Source organism: Microcebus murinus, chromosome 28 (genome assembly GCF_040939455.1).
Source record: "Microcebus murinus isolate Inina chromosome 28, M.murinus_Inina_mat1.0, whole genome shotgun sequence".
NCBI classification, from domain to species: Eukaryota; Metazoa; Chordata; class Mammalia; order Primates; family Cheirogaleidae; genus Microcebus; species Microcebus murinus.
In genome coordinates this window covers 14,305,753-14,326,316 of record NC_134131.1, presented here as the reverse complement: position 1 = coordinate 14,326,316, position 20,564 = coordinate 14,305,753, and the positions used below count along the sequence as shown (strand labels likewise).

The 20,564-nt window shown below is 50.0% G+C and overlaps 1 long non-coding RNA gene across 1 annotated transcript; it reads right to left on the bottom strand.

The window, feature by feature from the left end:
• Positions 1-14,724: 14,724 nt before the first annotated feature.
• Positions 14,725-16,066, bottom strand: LOC142865016 (uncharacterized). Its single transcript, XR_012915307.1, has 2 exons — positions 15,557-16,066; positions 14,725-15,325 (listed from the first exon to the last, which is right to left on the bottom strand). It is a non-coding gene; the product is annotated as an uncharacterized LOC142865016 (long non-coding RNA).
• Between the last annotated feature and the right edge of the window lie 4,498 nt (positions 16,067-20,564).

Genomic DNA, 20,564 nt, shown 5'->3' with positions numbered 1-20,564 from the left:
CACGTGCTCAGACATCCTGCTGGGGCTTATTTTACAGGTAGGGCTTATTTTCGGGGAAACGCAGTAGATTGATATTTCCTTGGTAATGTTGGCCCAGCACAGGCATCTTAATGACTTAAGATTTTCTTCCACTTTGTGGAATTCAAGTTGTAGCAGTCAGCTATTGCTGTATAACCAATCATCCCACAACTCGGTGGGTTAAACAACATTGTATTGCTTTTCACTGTTTTCTGGGTTTTCTGGGTAGTTTTCCTGCTGGTGTTGCCTGGGGTCACTCATGTGTCTCCATGTATTCGGAAGGTCCGTTGGGAGTTTGGGGATCATTTGGCATGGCAGGAACAGCTGGGCCTCTCTCTCCAGGTGGTGTTTCATTTTGGGCTTCTTCATAGCATGGTGGTCTCAGGTTCTGTGCACGCGAAGGGGACATGTTCACGTCCCCTATGGCTGACGTGGCATCCTTTCTGCCGTGTCTGTCAGTCAGATACAGCGAATGTCGGGGCCAGCTCAGATCTGAGGAACGCAGAATCCACCTCTTGGAAGAAGGAACCCCAAAACACGGTGGCCAAGTCTTTTCGACCTACCACATGGCTCGTTATCTGGGAGAGAATTATTAGGGTACACAGGGCTAGGGAAGGGGAGTCCTATTGTTGGGAGTCGGCTACCTCTCACCACCCCACCCAACAGAGAGACAGAGACACCGAGGATGCAAACACACAAGAGGAGTTTATTTTCTGGCTAGCCAGGGTCCAAGCCTTGAGCACCAACGCAGTGGCCACTCTGGTAGGCAAGGACCCCGACTGGGGTTGCAGCGTGCCTTTTATCCCTATGGTGCATACGCTATGCAGTGGATGATCACGCGTGGATCATGCATTGACCTTTAACATGATTGGCTGGCTGGTAGCCCCACTATACAGGGGTTCGAACAATGCAAAGTTGGCACAAATAAGCAAGCAAGCAACGGTTTCCATGGCAAGCAAGCAACAGTTTCTAGAAGCCATATGTTGCTTCTGGCTTCACTGGGGGTGCGGGCCTTGCAGGTGTGCAATACAATGACTCGACCCCTCACACTATCTGAGTTTTGAGTCTCAGATAGTTGCCAGCTAGCCCCAGAGTGGAGTATTCCTGAGTGTGGCCGGGCGTGTGCGTGTGTATGCCATACAGAACCGTGTTCCAAAGTCAGTCCTCAGCACACAGCCTCAACTTTCATCTCTTCGTCTTTAAAATGGGAGCAGTGGGGCCGGGCACGGTGGCTCACGCCTGTAATCCTAGCACTCTGGGAGGCCCAAGCGGGCGGATTGCTCCAGGTTAGGAGTTCGAAACCAGCCTGAGCAAGAGCGAGACCCCGTCTCTACTATAAATAGAAAGAAATTAATTGGCCAACTAACATATATAGAAAAAATTAGCCGGGCGTGGTGGCCCATGGCTGTAGTCCCAGCTACTCGGGAGGCTGAGGCAGGAGGATCGCTTGAGCCCAGGAGTTTGAGGTTGCTGTGAGCTAGGCTGACGCCACGGCACTCACTCTAGCCTGGGCAACAAAGCGACACTCTGTCTCAAAAAAAAAAAAAGAAAAAAAGAAATGTACATTCTTGGGCCTCACCCCAGAATGAGTGAATCAACAAGTCTTCCAGGTCTTTCTGATGTATACTCGAGCTTGAGAACTACTGTTCTACATTATTTTTTTTTTGGAGACAGAGTCTTGCTTTGTTGCCTGGGCTAGAGTGCTGTGGTGTCAGCCTCGATCACAGCAACCTCCAACTCCTGGGCTCAAGTGATCCTCCTGCCTCAGCCTCCCGAGTAGCTGGGACTATAGGCATGCGATATCATGCCCGGCTAATTTTTTCTATATAGTTTTAGTTAGCCAATTAATTTTTTTCTACTTTTAGTAGAGACGGGGTCTCACTCTTGCTCAGGCTGGTTTTGAACTGCTGATGTTGAGCGATCCTCCCGCCTCTGCCTCCCAGAGTGCTGGGATGACAGGCATGAGCCATGGCACCTGGCCTCTACATTGTTTCTGTTTTCTTTTCTTACTCACACTCAGTTTCTTGGACTGATTTACAGACTCCAATGCAGTCAAGTCGCTGCTTGGCACTCGACTAGCACCAGCTCTGGGCCAGCCGCACATTTAAGCTTCTCCTCATCACTGTCCCAGTTTTGTTTCACTTTGCTGAGGATCCAGTTTCTGGAAGGAACAAAAGAGATGGGGGAAGATCCTTTAGAAAATGGGGGTGGGGGATCCGGATCAAGATGGCGGATGAGAAACACCGCCAGACAGTGTCTCTGCAGAAAAGACATATTCTAGCAGAATTTAGAAGAAAGAAGCAAGAAGACGAGCCTACATCGGATGAGGGACGGAAGGAGGGTACCTGAGACCACGGGAGACTCCATGGGAGGAGGTTGTGGAGGAGAACTGGAAGCAGAAACCTCCAGAGCAGCCTGGAGACCAGCAGCAAGGCCCCTCCCTGACAGCTTTCCCTGGAAGCAGAGAACAGAACTTTGACCCCTGATAACAGCATTGGTGGTGCCTGAGGGCAGGCTTACCCAACCCAGCTCCTCCCAGAACAAGAGCTGATAACAGGACACAAAAACAGCAGCGTAGCCTGTTCCTCCAAGCAAACGCCACCTACTGACAGGGATGGCATCCTGCACATCCTCTTCACGACACCTACTGACTCATTATACAGGGAGTGGTCGAATCTCACCTACAGACACCACCTACCGGCTCAGAAACTAAATAAGGTGTGTGAATACCCAAACGAAAACCTAAAGGAAAGAAACAATAACTGATCGACATGGGAAGAAATCAGTGAAGGAACTCCAGAAATATGAAGAACCAAACGGAAACCACACCCCCAAAGAGGAGCACCAGCCCCTTAGAAACGGACACCAACCAAAATCAGGCAACCAAAATGACAGAAGAGGAATTCCGAATGTGGATCATAAGAAAATTCAATGACCTGCAAGAACAACTCAATAACCAACACGAAGAAACCACAAAAAGCCTCCAGGACCTGGAACAAAAGTTCACTAAAGAAATCGATACAATGAAGAAAAGTTTAAGCGAACTCCTGGAAATGAAGAATCAATTCAGGGAACTACAAAATTCAGTGGAAAGCCTCAAGAACAGGATAGATCAAACAGAAGAAAGAATCTCAGAGATTGAAGATAACACCTTCCAATTAAAAAAATCAGTCACAGAGATAGAGCAGAGAAACAAGAGAAAAGAGCAAAGCCTACAAGAGCTGTGGGATTATGTGAAGAAACCTAATGTGAGGGTCATAGGGTTACCAGAAGGGGAAGAAGACAACACTCAAGGGTTGGACAAGCTATTTGAAGATATAATAGAGGAACATTTCCCAGGCCTTGCTCAAAATCTCGATATACAAGTTCCAGAAGCTCAGAGGACCCCTGGGAGATTCAATGCAAACAGGAAGACGTCACGACATGCAGTCATCAGACTGACCAAAATTATCAACTAAAGAGGCCCTGCTAAGAGCTGTAAGACAAAAGAAGCAAGTAACATACAAGGGAAAGCCAATTCCAGTAACACCAGACTTATCTACTGAAACTTTACAAGCAAGGAGAGACTGGGGCCCCATTCTTCCGAAACAGAACAATGCCCAGCCTAGAATCTTATTCCCTGCAAAACTAAGTTTTGTATATGAAGGAGAAATCAAGACATTCTCAGATAAGGAAATCTATTTAGAACTCAGGAAAATCAGCAAGAAAAACATCAAACAACCCTGTAAAAAAATGGGCAAAGGACATGAATAGAAACTTCTCAAAAGAAGACAGAATAATGGCTAACGAACATGAAAAAATGTTCAACATCTCTAATCATCAGGGAAATGCAAATCAAAACCATAATGAGATATCACTTAACTCCAGTGAGAATGGCCTTTATCAAAAAGTCCCCATACAACAAATGCTGGCGTGGATGCGGAGAGAGAGGAACACTCCTACACTGCTGGTGGGACTGCAAACTAGTTCAACCTCTGCGGAAAGCAATATGGAAATACCTCAAAGGGATACAAGTATATCTATCATTTGATCCAGCAATTCCACTACTGGGCATCTACCCAAAAGATCAAAAGTCACTTTAAAAAAGACACCTGCACTCGAATGTTTATAGCAGCACAATTCACAATTGCAAAGCTATGGAAACAACCCGAGTGCTCATCAATTCATGAGTGGATTAATAAAATGTGGTATATGTATACCATGGGGTACTACTCAGTTTTAAGAAACAATGGTTGATCTAGCACCTCTTGTATATTCCTGGATACAGCTGGAACCCATTCTACTAAGTGAAGTATCTCAAGAATAGAAAAACCAGCACCACATGTACTCACCAGCAAATTGGTATTAACGGATCAACACCTAAGTGGACATATAGGAGTAACATCTATCGGGTGTCGGGAGGGTGGAAGGGGGGAGGAGAGAGGGGTGTATACAACCACAATGAGTAAGAAGTGCAACATTTGGTGGATGGACATGCTTGAAGCTCTTACTTGAGGGGGGAGGAGGGGCATGAGTAATATAAGTAACCTTAACACTTGTACCCACATAATATGCTAAAATAAAACAAAAATTAAAATTAAAATTAAAAAAAAAGAAAAGAAAATGGGGGTGGGGTGGGGAGAAGGAATTGCAGGCAAACACGATCTTAAACATTTACGAGGCCGGCTGGGCGCAGTGGCTCATGCCTGTCATTCTAACACTCTGGGAGGCAGAGAGGATCGCTCAAGGTCAGGAGTTTGAGACCAGCCTGAGCAAGAGCAAGACCCCATCTCTACTATAAATAGAAAGAAATTAGCTGGACAACTAAAAACATATATAGGCCAGGCGCGGTGGCTAACGTCTGTAATCCTAGCTCTCTGGGAGGCGGAGGCAGGAGGATTGCTCAAGGTCTGGAGTTCAAAACCAGCCTGGGCGAAAGCGAGACCCCGTCTCTACTAAAAATAGAAAGAAAGTAATTGACCAACTAAAAATATGTATACAAAAAATTAGCCAGGCATGGTGGTGCTTGTCTGTAGTCCCAGCTACTCAGGAGGCTGAGGCAGGAGGATCACTTGAGCCCAGGAGTTGGAGGTTGCTGTGATCTAGGCTGATGCCAGGGCACTCACTCTAGCCTGGGCAACAAAGTGAGACTCTGTCTCAAAAAAAAAAAAAAAATATATATATATATATATAAATTAGCCGGGCATGGTGGCGCATGCCTGTAGTCCCAACTACTCAGGAGGCTGAGGCAGGAGGATCGCTTGAGCCCAGGAGTTGGAGGTTGCTGTGAGCTGACGCCATAGCACTGTAGCCCGGGCAACAGAGCAAGACTCTGTCGCAAAAAAAAAAAGAAAAGAAAAGAAAAAGAAAATCCTTACGAAATCTCCAAGGAGCTGATGGACTTCAGAGGGAATGATTTGTGGCCAGGCCAGGTCTTGGGGAAATTTATGGCCCAAACATTTGCCTGTTTCTGGCTCAGGAAGTGATAGCACACAGATGGAATTCACAGTAGCAGTGTGAATAGCGTCTACTACGTTAGCCGGTGGACACATCACGGCTGCTGGGCTAATGCCCTTTTCACCAGCTCTATTCAAATATAATGAGTGGTCTCCCAGGCTCTCGGAAAAACGGGGATTCTTGCTGGCCCCGTTTTCTTTTTCCTCGACTGCTTTCACTTTTCACAGAGGGCTGTCCCGTTGCGGTCCACTTGAGATTGGTGTGAGCCTTGATTTGGCAGGAGAAAGGGAGAAGTTCGTGGTGGCCTACAAAATTGAATTGCGCTGCCTCCTGGCCCCTTTCCTTGAATAATAGGCCTTTGTGCTTTGAAATGCAGGGAAGCCCAGTTTCTCAGGCTTTAAGAAAAGAAAAGAAAAAAAAAAAAACCTTTCTCCAACCTCCTCTTCCCATTTAAGGTACTTAGCAGTGAGTAGTGAAGGGGCAGAACAATTACCAAATTAAATGTTTCTTTAATAATTTCAGACATTGCCTGGAGAGCTGATTTGTAAACAAATATATTTGAAGCATTCCTTCAGATGGACCAAAATACTGGCTCAACTTAAAAATCCAGCTTAAAAAAAAATCATATGGGACAAATTGTTACATAAAAGTTTTTTTTTGTTTTGTTTTAAAAAAACATCCAAAACCCCAAACAGTTTTGAGTTTGAGCCAGTGACCCACTTTCATGAAATATTTGACAGAAAAAAACTGCATTTACCAAAGAGGAATTCAGCCTTTGGAGTCAGTTAAAATGGCTTTTGGAGAATAGATGCAATTTTAGGCATTCTTCATATCTGTTTTCCCTTCCCTAATTTTATCCTGCTTTTTCTGTTATTTTAAAGACACATCTCACTCTAGCCCGGGCAACAGAGTGAGGCTCTGTCTCAAAAAAAAGAAAATAAAAGAAAAAAATAAAAGAAAAAATAAAGATGCATGTCAATAGCATTACATTTTTTCTTTTCTTAATCCCGAGAGCAAGTTATATTGAAAAATCATGATCATCAGTGGGGCTCCCGTGTTCTTCCACGGTTTAAGTCTATTTCATACATCTTTGATTTTCATTTCCTCATAAAGATAGGATTTCACCATTTATTTTTAAGATGGAAAGCATTTTTCAATCAAGGACTATTATTTAACTTTTTTTGGCTGAGTCACTCTAGGCCAGGCTGCGGACTGTGAACTTGGTGGAAGAGCGGTTACCGCCGTGCTTCCCCACCCCCGCAGCCGCGCCCCACATCAGTCCAGACTTCTGTTTTCTCCTCGTCTCAGCCACGTGATCTCTGAGGCTCCACGCTCAGCTCCAGGGCCTGGCCAATCAAAATGATCAAACCCTCTACCCCCCGCCCAATGAGGGAGGGAGAGCGCAGTGATTGGTTCAGGGATGGGCACGTGACCCGGTGAGTAGCCAATGACATGCAGAGAGACTTTTCTGGGATTGGTGGGGGAGAGGCAGGTGCTTCGGTTTGGGATGAGGTGGGGCTGTGGGTACCACAGCCAAGATGAAGGTCCAAAGATGCTGGCAGAGGCCGGAGCCTTGGGGGAGGCTCTCCAGGGGCTGGGGGGTGAATGGAGCCGACCCAGCCAGGAGAGAAACACAGTCAGGATGACATCACTGGAGCCCCCCCCCAGACTGAGGCCAGACCTACCAGTAGGGAATTCAGCTCTTTGAGCCAGAAACACTCCATGGTGTCCCTGCCAGTTTGCTGGCGTTTTCTGTTGCTTTCCACGGAGGAGACTCATGGACGGCACCGGTCACGCCAAGGCTGGGCTAGAGCCCAGAGGGGCTGGGGGTTTGCCCAGATGAGGCTCCAGGCACCGAGGACGGAGCTGGCGTCTGCTGATCAGACCCTGGGTCCCTCCCTGGCCCCCGCCTGGAGATGGGGTGGCCGGGTGCTGGCTTCCGTAGAGGGGCTCTGGAGCTGCCCGTGGCCGTGCCCCCTCTCAGCTCCGGTCTGTCCCGAGGGCGGGGAGCAGGCCTGGACCTGGCGGTGGGGGTCACAGACCTCCAGCTGAGGAGGGCAGGACAGGCTGAGTATGTACTGTCAGGGCCTACGGAGAGACAGAAACTCTGCCCCATGTTGCATTTCTTTTCTTTTCTTTTTTTTTTTTTTTTTGAGACAGTCTCGCTTGGTTGCCCAGGCTAGAGTGAGTGCCATGACATCAGCCTAGCTCACAGCAACCTCAGACTCCTGGGCTCAAGCGATCCTGCTGCCTCAGCCTCCCGAGTAGCTGGGACTACAGGCATGCGCCACCATGCCCAGCTAATTTTTTCTATATATTTTTAGTTGGCTAATTAATTTCTTTCTATTTATAGTAGAGACGGAGTCTCGCTCTTGCTCAGGCTGCTCTCGAACTCCTGACCTCGAGCAATCCGCCGGCCTTGGCCTCCCAGAGTGCTAGGATGACAGGCGTGAGCCACTGCACTGGGCCTCATATTGCATTTCTTTCACTGTGAGGGCTGTTTTCCTCTCCTGCTCAGGGGGCCGAGGAGATAGTAGAATGTGTCTGGTCTCAGGCTGTGCCCTCAACATGCCCCCGCCCTTTTGTAGTCTCTGCCTGACTCCTACCACTGGGTGGACGTCTCTTTTCAGTACTGTCCTCCACACTCCCATGCCCTGATCGATCATCACATTTATTGTCCTGTTTGCATTCATTCAATAACTTTTTTTTTTTTTTGAGACAGAGTCGTTCTCTGTCACCCAGGCTAGAGTGCATAGCTCACTGCGGCCTCAAGCTGCCTCCTCAGCCTCCTTACTAGCTGTGACCACAGGCCTGTGCCACCATGCCTGGCTAATTTATCTATTTTTTGTAGAGATGTACTCTTGCTCAGGCTGGTCCTGAACTCCTGGCCTCAAGTGAGCCTCCCGCCTCACCCTCCCAGAGTGCTAGAATTACAAGCTAAGAATGGCTTTTTTTTTTTTTTTTTTTTGAGACAGACTCTGTTGCCCGAGCTAGAGTGCCGTGGTGTCAGCCTAGCTCACAGCAACTTCAAACTCCTGGGCTCAAGCGATCCTCCTGCCTCAGCCTCCTGGGTAGCTGGTACTACAGGCATGTGCCACCAGGCCTGGCTAATTTTTTGAATATATATTAGTTGGCCAATTAATTTCTTTCTATTTATAGTAGAGACAGGACTCCCTCTTGCTCAGGCTGGTTTTAAACTCCTGCCCTGGAGCGATCCTCCCGCCTCGGCCTCCCAGAGTGCTAGGATGACAGGTGTGAGCCACTACGCCTGGCTGGTTTTCTGTTACTTGCAACCTAAAGATTCCTGAATGGCACATACAGCGATACTTCAGGTCTGTGAAGGATAATTTCCAGCTGGCTAACAGCTAATCGTGACAAGCTCTAGGAAGATCACTGCAAGGAGGCATGCATATGAAGAAAAAGAGGCTGAAGAATTTCAATACATGGAAAATGAAGGGAAGCTACTTAAGGAAAAGTCTACACTTGTAAAATGCGAGCTATGAATGACAACTTGGGAAAGAAGTGTTGGCCTTACTGCAAAAAGGGAGTCAGCCAACTTTTTGTGCAAAGAGCCAGCTGGGGAATTTTTTGAGCTTTAGAAGCCACCCAGTCTTCCGCAAGTTCAGCTCTGTGTAGCACAAAAGCAGCCATCCGCATGGGTAGTGAATGGGTGCAGATGTGCCCGAGTAGAAATTTATAGACAGGCCGGGCGTGGAGGCTCACGCCTGTTATCCTAGCACTCTGGGAGGCCGAGGCGGGAGGATCGCTCAAGGTCAGGAGTTCGAAACCAGACTGAGCAAGAGCGAGACCCCGTCTCTATTAGAAATAGAAAGAAATTAATTGGCTAACTAAAAATATATAGAAAAAATTAGCCGGGCATGGTGGCATGTGCACAGCTACTCGGGAGGCTGAGGCAGGAGGATCGCTTGAGCCCAGGAGTTGGAGGCTGCTGTGAGCGAGGCTGACGCCACGGCACTCACTCTAGCCTGGACAACAGAGTGAGACTCTGTCTCAAAAAAAAAAAAAAAAAGGCCTGGAGGTGGAGGGTGGTGATGATTGCACAACAATCTGAATATACTTAATGCTGCTGAACTGTACACTTAAAAATGGTTAAAATGGTTAATTTTACATTATGTGAATTTTACCAAAATGAAAAAAGAGCTTCATAAATGGAGACCTCTAGCCCACTGTGATATTATTGACCATTTTCTTTTTTAAGGCCTTTGCTGTCATTTTAGCGGGGTCTGAAGAAGAAGAAGACAATGTGTGCAGTCCATCCTCCAATCACAACCAAGCCCCCAAGATATTTTCTGAATGCCTGCTCCATGGCCGACACTATGCTGGAGAACCTCAACATTGTTGGCTTCGACCTTGGAGGAAAAGAAGGAAAAACAGCAGACGTGGCGACACTCCCTCTAAACTTGGATGCCGCAAACCGGTTTTGGTTCTGAGGTCACTACAGAAGGAGACCAGGTCTGCAGTGATATTTGATATACTTGCTGTCCTCTTGGCTGGCAGCCCCAAGTTGCCATGGCAATGGACCAGAGCAGGAACGTCATTAGAGGAAGAGCTCCTTGGATTTTAACCATGTGAATCAATCAGGCACCAATGATGGGACAGGCTATCCCACAGCACCCACGTGATCTTTTACTTCGATAAGCCCTGTGTGATCAGCTAAATCTAATAAGACTTTGGAATAAGTGAAACAGCAGCCCAAAACCTTGCTTTTTGTTTTTCTTTTTTTTTTTTGAGACAGAGTCTCACTTTCTTGCCCAGGCTAGAGTGAGTGCCGTGGCGTCAGCCTCGCTCACAGCAACCTCAATCTCCTGGGCTCAAGCGATCCTCCTGCCTCAGCCTCCCGAGTAGCTGGGACTACAGGCATGCACCACCATGCCCGGCTAATTTTTTCTACATATATCAGTTGGCCAATTAATTTCTTTCTATTTATGGTAGAGATGGTGTCTCGCTCTTGCTCAGGCTGGTTTCGAACTCCTGACCTCGAGCAATCTGCCCACCTTGGCCCTCCAGAGTGCTAGGATTACAGGCGTGAGCCACCGCACCTGGCCGAAGCTTGCTTTTTCTTTTTTTTTTTTCTCGCATCTTTTACAGAGTCATCAGTAATCAAAAGATTTCCTTGGAATTTCGTTGGTGGAACTGTTGCGGCAGCGTGCACAGCTAGTGTTACAGCTCTAGATGGGGGAAGGAACAGAGAAGCACATGAAGACTCAGAGAACGGTCTTTATTCCTCCGGCAGAGCTCAACCCAGCAAGTGTTACAGCTCTCTCCTCGTCTTCTGATCTTCTGACCCCCTTCCTTGGGCTCCTCCTGCTTTTTATACCTTGGTAGGGCTCAAAAGGTGTCCAATCAACATCAAGCTTTAACATCCAATCAGCAACAAGCCTTAACATCCAATCAACAACAGTGGGATTCAAATACCCAATCAGGATCACGCGAGCAGCGTGGCTGGAAATAGGCAGCAGCACTGGGGCCCAGGCAGCTCTCTGCCTCGGGGCCCCAGCAGCGCGCCCTCCAACTGGTCAGGCACAGGGCCCGGCCTCGGAGATGCAGAGTGACGGGAGGCGGCAAGCCGCCGAGTCCCAGCGCCCGACATTTCCCATGTCCGAACCATTGGAAGCAATCACGTTGGAGCATCCCGTTCACCGCGGAGGGCAGGAAGGAGCACTAACAGATTAATGATACAGCAGGGTTTACTGTTGTTGGCATTTGACATTTGAAGGACTATGGTTGAGGCCGGGTCCAGTGGCTCACGGCTGTGATTCTGGCACTCTGGGAGGCCGAGGTGGGAGGATGGCTTGAGGTCAGGAGTTCAAGACCAGCCTGAGCAAGAGTGAGACCCCGTCTCTACTATAAATAGAAAGAAATTAATTGGCCAACTAAAAATATATAGAAAAAATCAGCCGGGCATGGTGGCGCATGCCTGTAGTCCCAGCTACTCGGGAGGCTGAGGCAGGAGGATCGCTTGAGCCCAGGAGTTGGAGGCTGCTGTGAGCTAGGCTGACGCCACGGCACTCACTCTAGCCTGGACAACAAAGCAAGACTATGTCTCAAGGAAAAAAAAAAAAAAAGAAAGACTATGCCTGGAGTAAGTAAGGCCATCAGATAAAGAAATTACTATACAATAGTCAAGTTGTATTTATTTATTTTTATTTTTAATTAATTTTTTTGGAGTCAGAGTCTCACTCCGTTGCCGGGGCTAGAGTGTCGTGGCATCAGCGTAGCTCACAGCAACCTCCAACTCCTGGGCTCAAGCCATCCTCCTGCCTCAGCCTCCCGAGTAGCTGGGACTACAGGCATGCACCACCATGCCCGGCTACTTTTCTTTTTTCCATATATTTTTAGTTGGCCAATTAATGTCTTTCTATTTTTAGTAGAAATGTGGTCTCACTCTTGCTCATGCTGGTCTCGAACTCCTGAGCTCCAATGATCCACCCGCCTCGGCCTCCCAAAGTGCTAGGATTACAGGCGTGAGCCACCACGCCCGGCCCGTAATAGTCAAGTTTTAGATTTATGTCATAGGTAGGTAGGAGAGATCTATTTGTTGGAGGAGAGAAAGGTACCTTAATACACACACATACACACACGCACCCCTGAGAAAGCTTCAATAGCAATTTCAGTGCAAAATGCAGTGAGTCCATACTGCTGAGGAAATTTAGGATAAAATGTGGTCAGAATCAGGCTGGGCTGGGGTGGCTGTAATCACCACCGTGGATGGCTTGCAGGAGGGTGGGAGTTTCAAGCAGAGTTTTGGGAAAAGGAAGAGTCCCATACTGCTGAGGAAGGCAGAGGTATGTCCGATTCATTAAGACCACACCATGGCCCGGCGGGTGGCTCACGCCTGTCATCCTAGCACTCTGGGAGGCGGAGGTGGTAGGGTCGCTCGAGCTCAGGAGTTCGAGACCAGACTGAGCAAGAGTGAGCCGTCGTCTCTACTATAAATAGAAAGAAATTAATTGGCCAGCTAAAAATATATAGAAAAAATTAGCCGGGCATGGTGGCGCATGCCTGTAGTCCCAGCTACTCGGGAGGCTGAGGCAGGAGGATCGCTTGAGCCCAGGAGTTTGAGGTTGCTGTGAGCTAGGCTCACGCCACGGCACTCTAGCCTGAGGAACAGAGTGAGACTCTGTCTCAAAAAAAAAAAAAAAAAAAAGCAAACAAAAAAAACCGTACCATCATTCCAAACCCTCAGTTTGTCTGCTTGTGATTAAGTGAGGCTCATTTCAGACATTTCCCTGTTACCTGCCATCCTAGACGAGGTACCAGGCAGAGCAGTCAGGCAGAATCCCACCTGGCCAGGTGAACCTACCCAGGCAAGTGGTTATTGTCAAGTCTAGTTTCCAACCCTGGAAAAGCAATTGTTTTGTTGACTCGTATTCCTCCCCAATAGGGTCATTTTGGAGTTTAACTCTCCTCTTTGCAATTCAGGTCTGTTTTTACTGCAAATACGCTTTTATGGTGTTGCTTCTCCCCTGGATACAATTGTGATACAGTCAAACATATAATTGAAACCAAGAGGGATGTTTTTTTTTTCTTATGGCATCTATCCTAAAACCCTGAGCAAGGTACTGTGCAGTTTATAAAGAAGGGTCAGATGCAACTCCTTTGTGCTCTTAAGGAACAATGATAGAAGAGACGACGGGAAACCCTCAGTGATTATTACCAAATGAGCGTGATGTAGACCAGGTGGTCCCAACCTGGTGCCAGGCGTCTTAGTGAGCAGGGATGGGAAGAGCCGGAGGGGTGCTTAGGAGCTGTTTGCAGCACTTCAAAAAAGACTTGATCCAGAGCGGTTATATTTACCAGATATTAGACACGCAGGCTAATTAAACCAAAACATCAGGTTTCTTTGCTCGGGGCTAGAATTATATCAACTCAGGATGGAAACACCAGTTACCCCCATGCTGGCCAGAAGCTCTGATTGGCGGGTACCCTCACCTTTGATTAATAAAACATGAGGAAACGAATTCATTATTACTGGATAAATGTGTTTCGTTGGGTAGACAGGAAGCATTCCAAAGCATGGGGTTTGTAAAGGGAGATTAACAAAATGTTCGGTTCAGGTGAAAAGTCTGGAAACCAGTGAGACGGACAATGAGTGACTAGCTGAGGAGTTGAAGTTGGATAGAGAGAGAGCAGAGGATGGGTCATGGGCAGACAGAGATGGAGGGACTCGCCTAAGCGAGGTTTTGAAAGAGGTGCAGGGTCTGTCTGCGCCACCGTGTTCTCCAGCTGTGGTTTGGACCTGGAGCGAAGGCTCCACTGGCCCCTCGTTAGAAATACAAACTCAAAAAAAAGGCCGGGCGCGGTGGCTCACGCCTGTCATCCTAGCACCCTGGGAGGCCGAGGCGGGCGGATTGCTTGAGGTCAGGAGTTCGAAACCAGCCTGAGCAAGAGCGAGACCCCGTCTCTACTATAAATAGAAAGGAATTAATTGGCCCACTAATATATATAGAAAAAATAGCCGGGCATGGTGGCGCATGCCTGTAGTCCCAGCTACTCGGGAGGCTGAGGCAGGAGGATCACTTGAGCCCAGGAGTCTGAGGTTGCTGTGAGCTAGGCTGACGCCACGGCACTCACTCTAGCCTGGGCAAGAAAGCGAGACTCTGTCTCAAAAAAAAAAAAAAAAAAGAATGTGGAAGGCATCCTCCAAGGCAATGCCTCTTTAACTTTTTTTTATGTTTTAATTTTTATTGGCCAATTAATTTGTTTCTATTTTTAGTAGAGACAGGCTCTCACTCTTGCTCAGGCTGGTCTCAAACTCCTGACCTCAAGCCATCCTCCCACCTCGGCCTCCCAGAGTGCTGGGATTACAGGCGTGAGCCACCGTGCCTGGCCGCCTTTTTAACTTTTTTGACCTGAACACATAAAACACATTTTACAGCTTAGCACGCGCACACAGGCTTTGTAACACCAAAACAAAGGTTTTGTGAAATAATTATCACCCCAATAGCAAGAGACATACTCTGCAAGTTTTCGCTCTATTCTAGCTCATTAAAAATGACTTCCCATTTTGCCAGTGGCCTCTTTAGCAGTTTGGAAGGCACTACTCTGACTCCCCCCGGCTTTCAGCTTTTGGAGGTTTCCCTGCAAGCTTGTTAAAATTGAGATTCCTGGGCCTTGGGTAACCCTCCCTTCCCACTGTCCCTCCCTGGCAAGACGGATTGTGTAGGTTTGGGTCGAAGCTCGGATCTGCAAGTTTTATTATCATAAGTGACCTAGAGGATTTTGACGCGGGTACAACTTGGACCATACTTTGAGAAACACTACTTTATTATTTATTTTTATTTTTTTTTTGAGACAGAGTCTCGCTTTGTTGCCCAGGCTAGAGTGAGTGCCGTGGCGTCAGCCTAGCTCACAGCAACCTCCAACTCCTGGGCTCAAGCGATCCTCCTGCCTCAGCCTCCCGAGTAGCTGGGATGACAGGCACGCACCACCATGCCTGGCTAATTTTTTCTATATATATTTTTAGTTGTCCAGCTAATTTCTTTCTATTTTTAGTAGAGATGGGGGTCTTGCTCTTGCTCAGGCTAGTACCAAACTCCTGAACTGGAGCGATCCTCCCGCCTCGGCCTCCCAGAGAGCTGGGATGACAGGGTGAGCCCCGCGCCGGCCTCCCGCCCCTTGCCTTTGGAAGCTCCGGGCTGGGTGCTCTCAGTCTGGCCCGCACCTGACCTGTGGCTCCCGCGATCCGCGGTCCTGCTGCGCGGCGCTGCGGGCTCCGCGGCCGGGGAGTGAAGAGCCTGGGCCGACGGCGGGCCGCGGAGCCCCGGGCAGCGCCCCGTCCAGCCCGCCAGGCTCGCGGGCCCGGGCTGCCGCGCCGCTGTCTGGGGCAGTCGCCGCACGTTTCCAGTGTCTGTCAGGGAAAGGGAAAGAAAGAGTTTCGCCGATTTTCCTCTTTAGGGCCTTTGGAAGATCAGGTTGGAGAGAGGCAGACGCGACGTGTGTTGAGCGGGCACGCTCGGCGCGTGGAGGGCCTTGACCTTGGCCTTGACCTTGGCCTTGGCCTTGGCCTCGGCCCTCCAGCTCCCGCGCCCGGTGGAGGGAAGGAGGTTGGCCGCCGGGCAGCTGCTGTTTGTTTACTTACTTTTGTTTTTGAGACAGTCTTGCTCTGTCGCCCGGGCGAGAGTGAGCGCCGTGGCGTCAGCCTCGCTCACAGCAACCTCAGACTCCTGGGCTCAGCGATCCTCCTGCCTCAGCCTCCCGAGTAGCTGGGACGACAGGCACGCGCCACCACGCCCGGCTAATGTTTTTTCTGTATATATATTCTTAGCTATCCAGCTAATTTCCTTCTACTTTCGGTAGAGACGGGGGTAGGGGAGGCGTCTCGCTCTTGCTCAGGCTGGTCTCGAACTCCTGAGCTCCAGCGGCCCTCCCGCCTCGGCCTCCCCATGCTGGGTGACGGCGCGGCGCGCAGCTGTCTACGGCGGGGCCAGAGCGCTCCGTGCGGGCAGCCCGCGCGCTGGTTCGCGGCCCTCCCGCGCGGTGGCGTCGGCATCCGGCCCGGCGGCGGCGGAAATAACCCGGTTCCGGGTGGCCGCGGGCCAGACGGCCTCTCCCGGAGCCCAGAGCCGCCGCGGCTGCAAGCGTCCACAAGCCGGTTGGGGGCGTGGCGGGGCGGGCGAGTGGGGAGGTGTCGGGGGTGGGGGTTGGCGGGGTGGGGTGGGGAGGTGTCGGGGGTGGGGGGCGGTGGCGGGGGTTGTGGGGGTGGGGGGTGGCGGGGTGGGGGGTGGCGGGCTGGGGGCATGGCGGGGTGGGGTGGGGCGGTGGCAGGGGTTGTGGGGGTGGGGGGTGGGCGGTGGCGGGGGTTGGGGGGTGGCGGGGGTTGGGGGGTGGCGGGGTGGGGGCATGGCGGGGTGGGGTGGGGCGGTGGCAGGGGTTGTGGGGGTGGGGGGTGGGCGGTGGCGGGGGTTGGGGGGTGGCGGGGGTTGGGGGGTGGCGGGGTGGGGGCATGGCGGGGTGGGGTGGGGCGGTGGTGGGGGTTGGCGGGGCTGGGGGGTTGGCGGGGCTGGGGGGTGGCGGGGCTGGGGGGTGGCGGGGCTGGGGGGTGGCGGGGCTGGGGGGTGGCGGGGTGGGGGGTTGGCGGGGCTGGAGGGTGGCGGGGTGGGGTGCTCCCTTTGCCTCCTGCTGGCCTCTCTTCTCTGCGGGGCGGTTTGCTTTGCGGAGCCCTGTCTTCTCTGTCGTCATTGCTACCATGTTTTCCCGAAAATAAGACAGGGGCTTATATTGGTACAACCATCCACATTGATTCAAATAGAGGGAAGTCGTCTTCTCCTGGAACATCATCCTCACTCTCCAGACCCCGAGTCCCATCCTGAGTGTCTTGCGACTCTGTTTCCTTTAGAGCCACCGGCCCCGATCTCTCCTGTGGAGCACTAGAGCTGTCACGGGCGGAGGAGAAGGGCTGCTCGTGTTCTTTCCCGCTCCGCGACGACACGCACGGGTTGTGCAGACGCTGCGCAGCCACGCCCGGCACTAGAGCTGATTTTCGGGGTGGGGCTTCTATGGCGCACGTGCTCAGACATCCTGCCGGGGCTTGTTTCATGGGAAGGTCTTATTTTCGGGGAAACACGGTACTTGCTTATGCTCAGGCCTCATTTACGCCTGGAGGCGGCCGGCCCCTCCTGGCACCTGTCATGCACCCCCCCCCTTTTCGTTTCTTTTCAGGCTCTGCCCCATTCTCAGCTCCTAGGTTTCCAGTGGGGCTCAGCCTATCCCCTCACTCCAGGGCCCAGCCAGTCAGAATACTGTTACCTCCCAGCTTCAGCGAACTGTCCAGAGTCAGACATGTGATCCAAGCCGAGTCAATGAGAATTGATCCTGGGGTTTTTGCTAGAAGAAACAAGTTCTTGCTCTGTGGTTGTTTTGGGGGGTTCTATGTAATCCATATGTGCTGGGGGTGGGGGTGCCACTATTTAAACTGAATGAAAGAACACACACACACTCTGGGAAGCCGAGGTGGGAGGATTGCTCGAGGTCAGGAGTTTGAAACCAGCCTGAGCAAGAGAGAGACCCCATCTCTACCAAAAATAGAAATTAATTGGCTAACTAAAACTATATAGAAAAAAGTAACCAGGCATGGTGGCGCATGCCTGTAGTCCCAGCTACTCGGGAGGCTGAGGCAGGAGGATCGCTTGAGCCCAGGAGTCTGAGGTTGCTGTGAGCTAGGCTGATGCCATGGCACTCTAGCCTGGGCAACAGAGTGAGACTCTGTCTCAAAAAATTAAAAAAATAGATCCCTGCTTCCCTCTGAATTACTTGTTTTCACCTGCAGTGTTATTATCTGGTCAATATTCTTGTGTGCATTCCAATTTTACATAGTTATGATTATAGGTGTTATGTATGTGTATGTGTAGATAGTATTTAGTATTTGTATTTTACATATATAAGATGACAATTTTTTGCTGAGTCACCATGAGTTTCTTCTTTCTTTTTTTTTTTTTTTTTGAGACAGAGTCTCGCTTTGTTGCCCAGGCTAGAGTGAGTGCGGTGGCGTCAGCCTCGCTCACAGCAACCTCAAATTCCTGGGCTCAAGCGATCCTCCTGCCTCAGCCTCCCCAGTAGCTGGGACTACAGGCATGGGCCACCATGCTCGGCTAATTTTTTCTATATATATTTAGTTGGGCAATTAATTTCTTTCTGTTTTTAGTAGAGACGGGGTCTCGCTCCTGCTCAGGCTGGTTTTAGACTCCTGACCTTGAGCGATCCTCCCGCCTCGGCCTCCCAGAGTGCTAGGATTACAGGCATGAGCTACCGTACCCGGCCTGTCCCGTATTTATTAATATCTCAAAGTGTCTGTGTCTGCTCTTTTCCCATCCAACCTCAGGCTCGATGAACAAGGTGATTTCCAGAGGCCTTGGGAGCTCTGTCTCTCTCAGTCACTATTCAGGGCTATCACTGGGGGGAAGTATAACTTTGCCTATTGCCACAGGATAACGTTGATATCCTAAATCCTTGCTGAACAGGCCGGGCGCGGTGGCTCACGCCTGTAATCCTGGGAGGCCGAGGTGGGAGGATCCTTTGAGCTCAGGAGTTTGAGACCAGCCTGAGCAAGAGTGAGACCCCCATCTCTACAAAAAAAAAAAAAAAAAAAAGGAAGAAATTAATTGGCCAACTAAAAACAGATAGAAATTAGCCGGGCATGGTGGCGCATGCCTGTAGTCCCAGCTACTTGGGAGGCTGAGGCAGGAGGATCGCTTGAGCCCAGGAGTTTGAGGTTGCTGTGAGCGAGGCTGACGCCACGGCGCTATAGCCTGGGCAACAGAATGAGACTCTGTCTCAAAAAAAAAGAAAAAAAGTAAGGCCAGACCGAATGTCTGTTCTGAATTATCTCTCTCTTCAAGAGAGCCCAGGAGGGGCCCTAACTTGCAAAAAATACAGTATTCAGCCCAATGCTGATTTCATTTCCTGAAAGAGATTGGGTCCAAATAAAACTGTGATTGAATTCAGCCTCTTGACCTGGCACTGACTGGATCCTCTCTCCCTGGGCCCTCCAGCATTAGACAATGGAGGAGGAGGGGGAGGAGGGGGAGGAGAAAGAGGACAGGGAGAGGAAGGGGGGAGGGGAAGTGGGGAGGAGGAGGGGGTGGGGGAAGAAGAGGGGGATGGGGAGGGGAATGGGAGGGGGATGGAGAGAGGGAGGGGAGGGGTAGGGGAGGGGAAGGGGAAGAGGCCGGGGGAGGGGGAGGAGGAGGAAGCGAATCAAGTGATTCACAAAGTGCTTCCATACTGTAGCATGTATTAGCATTAACATCTCATTCCTTTTTCCGGCTGAGTGATATTCCAGCCTCTGGACGGACCGTGCTGTGTTTATCCACTCCTCCGTGGACATCTGGCTGCTGTGGGTAGTGGTCCTGTGAGCATCCGGGTGCGAGAATTTATTTGAATTGTATGTTAGAGAAACTAGTCTTTGGCCTACGATAAGTGTTCCAAATATTGTTCCTCATTTTGCCGCACGTCTCTGACTTGGCTGTTGTCAGGCAGAACTTCGAAGATCCTGTCACGAGGTCGAGCCTGTCGGCTTTTCCAGCTTGTGGGTTCTGTGGCGAAGTTAGAAAGGACATCCTTAAAAACTCAAGGTTATAAAATAATTCTCCCTTCAACGCCTTTGCTTATCCACTCATTTCTTTTCTTTTCTTTTCTTTTTTTTTTTTTTTGAGACAGAGTCTCACTCTGGGCTAGAGTGCCGTGGCGTCAGCCTAGCTCACAGCAACCTCCAACTCCTGGGCTCAAGCGATCCTCCTGCCTCAGCCTCCCGAGTAACTGGGACTACAGGCATGCGCCACCATGCCCGGCTTATTTTTTCTCTATATTTTTAGTTGTCCAATACTTCTTTCTATTTTTAGTAGAGACGGGGTCTCGCTCTTGCTCAGGCTGGTCTCGAACTCCTGACTTTGAGCAATCCACCGGCCTCGGCCTCCCAGAGTGCTAGGATGACAGGCGTGAGCCACCTCGCCCGGCCTCCACTCATTTCTTTACACCAGTAAAAGGGGGATTAGAAACAGCCCTGCTTACCTCCCCCAGCGTCACTGTGCAACTGAGCAAGACGAATGACATGCATGAGCCTCACAAAGTATGAAGTGATAGACAGCACACAGGCGGGCATGGCCCTGCGACCATCAGCACCTCGGGTCGTGTCCAGCTCTGGCACCTGCAGAGCTGGGTCCTGTTGTTGCTTTCGCTTTGCAAGGCGGAAATTCGAGGGGCAGACGGAGCTGGCTAAGGATGGAGCACCAGTTGGTAGTGACTCGGAGGATGTCCCCAAATGAGTCACCCTGGGGAGCTGGGAGGGGTTCCTATTTGACCAGAAGAGTAAGACTGCCTTAAACCAGAAACCATTCTGGTCACTGTTCCTTCAACTGGAGACTTTTTTTTTCTACCAGGAAAAGAAACCAGTTTAGTGGGTTTTGCATTGTTCAGTTGCTATTGTAATTTAAGCCTCACCAATGGTCATTGGGGACCACTGTGGTACTTATATTTTTAACCCCAAATTCTTCTTTTCTTTTTTTAATGGAAAACTTTAGGTGGAACACCGTATTGAAACAGACACAATTATAAGGACTGAAAAAACACGTTAATACTCAATAGCAATTATT